General features: G+C 32.7%; 1 protein-coding gene across 3 annotated transcripts in view; it reads right to left on the reverse strand.

The window, feature by feature from the left end:
- The window catches only part of LOC103148600 (uncharacterized), a 53,700-nt gene extending 48,197 nt beyond the window's left edge, over window positions 1-5,503 (reverse strand). For 2 of the 3 annotated variants that reach the window (XR_477369.2, XR_001664128.1), the window contains exons 1-6: window positions 4,397-5,503; window positions 3,025-3,330; window positions 2,444-2,728; window positions 2,124-2,216; window positions 1,385-1,431; window positions 377-1,027 (exon numbers count right to left, since the gene is read on the reverse strand). The gene's annotated coding sequence lies outside the window, so the exon portion shown is untranslated. The remainder of the gene's footprint in view (window positions 1-376; window positions 1,028-1,384; window positions 1,432-2,123; window positions 2,217-2,443; window positions 2,729-3,024; window positions 3,331-4,396) is intronic. The other variant, XM_016679315.1, reaches the window with a different exon arrangement.
- Between the last annotated feature and the right edge of the window lie 55 nt (window positions 5,504-5,558).

Genomic DNA, 5,558 nt, shown 5'->3' on the forward strand with positions numbered 1-5,558 from the left:
AAATTTTGTGCTTTATCCATAGCACCTGTTTTATCCCTCTTCTCAAGAATCTCTGTGATAATAATATTTAAGTACACAACTGTTGTGTTAAAGTTTTATCTATGTGAGCCCGGAGACCGTTTCAGTAAACAGGGTTAGTGATAAAACTAAAAGTTCATGGGTATAGTACGTTCATATTCAAAGTTTTGGTTTCAGAAAGATAGGTAGTCATTAAACGGAGTCAAGTTACTACTGCATATTTCTCCATGAAGTTTGAAGGAAGTCTATTCTACATGAATATATCTCGCTTAAGTTTGAATATAAACAAATAAAAAAATGATTGAATAAAAAATTATCTTTCTTATTACGAAACATACCTAAAGGTATAAATGTATACCTTATTCCGTTTTCCAGCGGCGATTATTTTAAAATTTCCCTCCTATTTCTTCAGGATTCCTCGCTGTCCGTTTGAACTCAGCATGGTAAGAACAGGAAGTGAAGCATGAAAAGAGCGCGAATATGGGGAGGTGGAGGCACTACCAATCGATCCCAGAAGATGATTTAAAGACCGCAATTTCCTTGAACAAATGACACAATAATACATGAAAAATTAGAACTTTCAACAACTTTTTACTGTATTTACATTGTTTTTACATTGTTTTTTCCACAACAAAAAGGATGGATAAGAATAGAAAACATAAAAAGACATTAAAACAAAAATAAATATTTTGTTGGGTATGTGGATCACTTTATTTTCTCAGTTCTTTTTCCACTAATCCAGTAGATGTCACTTTGAAAACATGTTAAACATTCATGGCGTGCAAACTTGTTACATATTTTAACTTGGACATAATGCATCTTCTTTCTCACCAAGCATATTTACAGTTTTGTTAAAGCATCATATTTATATTTATGAGATGGTGAACAGGTTTCCTCCGTTTGTTCGAAGGTGTTTCCAGTCTCTCCAACATTAGAAACTTCATGGGTCAGAATGAGGCGTCTGCAGAATCTGCTGCAGGATTCAGTTTGTCTGGTTCCCCTGGTGTCACTGCATGAAAAGAAGTTTAAACATGTCAGTATTTATACATACTTCCCTTTACGTGTTAGTAATTATTAGAGCTCATGCAACATGTAAAATAATAAGTTTGCAGCAGGAAGCAGAACAACAGAAAGAAGCAGAATCATGATGACCAGACAGAAAGAGATATTCACTGATGTTAAAATAAAATAAATAAGTGAGACAGACTGATGAACCTAATGAGTCTTTGTGCAGAATTTCTAAACAAGGAATTTGGAAAGTTTGGTTTTCTTGCAGAGTTAATTATAAACTTTACTTGGACAAAAAATATACATTAGTTAGTTTAAACCTTCAAACTGTCCAGCTTATCGTAACTTTGCTGCTCACCTCTGGAAACTCGTACATCACTTCCTCTGGTTTGGTTTTCCTTTTACCTTGTAGACAAAGAAAAATGTAATTGTTTTTATGGATTGATTAAACTATTCATGTTTAATAATACAGATTTTCTCTTTTTGTCTTGACTGTTTCTAAAACAAACAGGAAAACATAATTTATTCTTTGGTTGATGAATAAAAAATAATCAGTTTTAAAACTGAAATCTTGAAAAACGAAATAAAAATATAGAAAATGCATTTTTGAAAAATAAATAAAATCATCAGCTTTGTGTCAGCTTTGTGAACTAAAGCAGCAATAATAGAGAAGTAAATCTCAATTTTATTTTATTTTTCTGCAAAACTTAGCAACCAATAAAAGAGTTAGGGAAGCTGACAGAGCATGGATGAAGCTCTGCAGATTCAGAAAACTCTTCAAAAAATTCAACCTAACATCAGCTGATTATGTTTTTCTCTAACTAATTAAAAATCAACTTATGTGTTATAAACAATTGTTTAATGCAATAGTGTTTCAGCTCATTTAAAGGCAGGTATAGAAATTATTTTCAAATTGCAATCCCTTTTAAAAAGCATAAATGTCTCGTTTTTTTTTTTAGGATCAGTAAATAATTTATTGTTGGAAATTAGACGAAAGTTGCAAAAAACAAATTAGGAACTTGCTTTCTTCTTCTGTTTTAAGCTGGAATCGAGGTTATTGTTATATTATAGAAATAAATAAATAAACTAAGACTTACATTTTCTTATAACGACAGTTAAGGTAAAAACCACAACCAGTAATGCAGCCAGGATTATTCTTGTGACGTTAATTGCAGTGGCTCTTTTTTCAGCTAAAAAAAGACAACAAAAATATGTGAATGTTAACATTACATTAAATTAGACATAATGACAAAAGCTTCATTTATATGTTTTTTAAAAAAACATCTTCTCTAATTTAATCAATAAAGCATTAAACATACTGATTTGCTTTATAATAAGTGAACAAACAACAAACATCTTTATCAGTTTTAACAATGGGTTAAAAACAAAATGTTCTTTTCTTGTCATGCAGTCTCACCAAGTTCAATGCAGCGATTCTCAATGTTTACTTTGGATTCATTCCTGCTGACCTGGTTGCTATGGATACAGATGACTGATTCTTTCAACTGATAGATATGAAGAGAAGAACCAGATTTGGTGACTGATCTTCTCTCTCCTCCTTCTTGGTTGCAGGTTTGATCCTCACATCTCATAGTGATGCTGATGGAAGAGTCGTCTGTCCTGCAGGTCAGCGTCAGGTTATAGAAGGAGGAGGAGGAGCTGGACGCACAGGTAAAGGTGAGGTCAACTGGAGTCACTGGATCTGAGGGAGAAAGTTAATTTGAGAAGCTTTAGAGGATTAGAAAAATTAAGATGGAGAGGTCAGAATCCAACAGAAAATGTAATTCAAAGATCAACATAATTATAAAAAAACAATGTGTTGTGTTCATGAATATGGATGAAACTGATAAAAGCCATAAAAACAAACAGAGGTCTGACAAAGTTATTCATTAAGTCACAAGTGGAGTTTTAACGTCTTCATCCATTTCAAAGTATGCAGCTAATTATTCTGCTATCTAACATACACAGGTCAGAAATATAAATATCAGAAAAACTTACCTAGAACTGTAACGTTGCACTGAGTCAGTGTTTGTTCTTTAGGCGATATTACCTTTGCAGTATAAATACCACTGTGTGACTTCTGAAGATACTTTAATTTCACACTGTAACTTTTTCCTAAAACTTCAACTTTTCCAGAGCGACTGTTAACAACATCTGGTTGGGAGCCACGTGTAAACTCTACCAGTACATCATCTTTGTATCTCCATGTCCAAATGCGAGAATTTGATGGAATTTCAGCTTCTGTGAGATTAAGAATCAGATCATCTCCAGTTTTTACAAACACATCAGTCACTGCAGAGGAACCTGAAAAACAGAAAACAAAATAAATAAAAACTAAACTGAGATCTGTACAAAGTTGTCAAGTACATTAGACAGAAGAGACTGAGGTGTTTTAGTAAAATGTCTATATTGTTCATCTAAAATGAGCTTATTAATACACTAAATATAAATATGATGTCAGTGTGATAGTTTTATAAATAAATATTGCCTGTATGTCCCTGAAACGTCGTTCCTCCCAGCAGCTGTTAGACTTTTCACTGCTACCAACAAACCCAGTACGATGTTTGGTTTCCTGCTCTTCTTTCTACAGGATTCTATGTTTTCTAAATATTCTGTTTTTGCACAAATATACATTAATGTAAACTTTTTATGCTGTTTTTGGATGCAACAAGAACACTTTGTAGAATGTATATCTGCTATTCTTTTTAAACATTTTTCTTAATTTCTACACCTATTGCTTTACATGTTTATTAGTTTCTGTTTTGTTTTTGCTTCAGATATTTTTATTTTATCTGAGTTTTTAGAGGTGGTGATAAATGTGGCACCAGCATTAAAAAACAATCGTCTTATTTCTTGATACCTTGTTTACCCTGTGAATAAATACGCTTAAATCAAAGGTTGGAAAACAAACTGGGCTTTTTGGAAAAATAAAGCAAATGTAAAATATTATATAAACAGACACAGAGAATGTTTTGTATCTGAATACCGTTTTGCATATTTTCCTCATAGTATTAATTTCTGTCATTTTTCTCCATCATTTGACAGAACAAACATGTCAAACTTACTTCACAATCTAATCTGACCAAACCAGAACTAACACACAGTAAGAGATTGTTCAAAGAAAAATTAATAAATAAAATAAGGCATTGAACAGAATTAGCAAAACAGAGTGATGATAATGATAATGATAATGAGTTAAAAGAAGATCAGCTGATTTGATAAAAGGTTAGTAATTTCTACAGATCTAAAGCAAAGGTTTCGTAATTTAAGTTTAATTTCTGTAGTTTGTGAATTAGTGAACATGGAAGAGTTTCAGTGAGAATAAAAGTGAACAAAAGCTTAACATTTTAAAACTTTTAATATTTCTTACCTTGCTAAACTGAACATTCTTCCTTCCTGCTTTTGTTTCATGAGATCGACACGTTTACAGCGATATACCAGATCAGTAACAGGATTAATTTAGAACGAAAAGAAAATGCTCAAAACTTTAAAATGTAAAACCCAAACAGAAAAAAAAAACAGCTTTTACCTTGAATCTGAAGTGTGTTGATTAGAAACAGATGAAAAAGAAGAGTGAGAATCTGCGCCATTTCTCACATCGCATGAGGAAGATTCATATAGGAAGTGCTAACTTCCTTTATTAACCTACAGGGTGGACGATGCAACAGGTTGTTCTTCTTGACTCTCTTCTTTTCCAAACAGTTTCCATGAGGAACATCTCAGGAGGCGAGGAAAAGAGGTTTCTTCAGGACAACATAAAGGAAAAACACCCATCCTGTCTAATCTTTGTTTTTGGAGATTTTAACAGCGCAAACATCTCCAATGAACTTCCAAAATATGAAAACACACTAAACTGATGTTAAGCAACTTTCTGATCACTGCTTCATCTCTTCCTGACCTACTAGTAGAAATTAAAAAGATTTGGCTGGAACTTTTAGAAAGTAGAGGAAACTAAGAACCCTCTGCACCCCAGTTTTAAAATCCTTACACTTCCTGTAGCTCATAGACTTTAAAATACTTCTGCTACTTTATAAATAACTGAATGGCTTTGCACCAAAATACATTAAATATCTGCTGCTGCTGTTGTATCAACCTTTCAGTCCTCTCAGGTCTTCTGGTTCTACTCTGGTCCAGAACCAAGCAGTAGCTGAGTTTCCATTACAAATATGGGGAAATATTTGTCTATATTCTGCTAACACTGAACCCCCGATAATTTCGCAATTGTGGTGTTTCCATTAAATAAAACATTTAATTAAAATCACCTGTGAATAAGTTTGTCATGAAAAATCATGGCGGGAATGACGTAAACAGATACATGAGATATAGTCATAATTCAGCCGTAGTGCTCATCATCTATCAGCCAATCAGAGAAGACATGACCGTCTTATTCAGGTGATGAATGTGGCAGAGTCTGTTTTTCAGTAAAATATGTGGTTCTACTTATTATAAAAGATTTGTTATAATAAGGCAAACACTTTATGTCGTGAGTTTTTGTCATTATAAGAAGATTATGTTATTAATAATTTTGTCCT

This window comes from Poecilia formosa, unplaced genomic scaffold (assembly GCF_000485575.1).
Source record: "Poecilia formosa unplaced genomic scaffold, Poecilia_formosa-5.1.2 Scaffold208, whole genome shotgun sequence".
Taxonomy (NCBI): Eukaryota; Metazoa; Chordata; class Actinopteri; order Cyprinodontiformes; family Poeciliidae; genus Poecilia; species Poecilia formosa.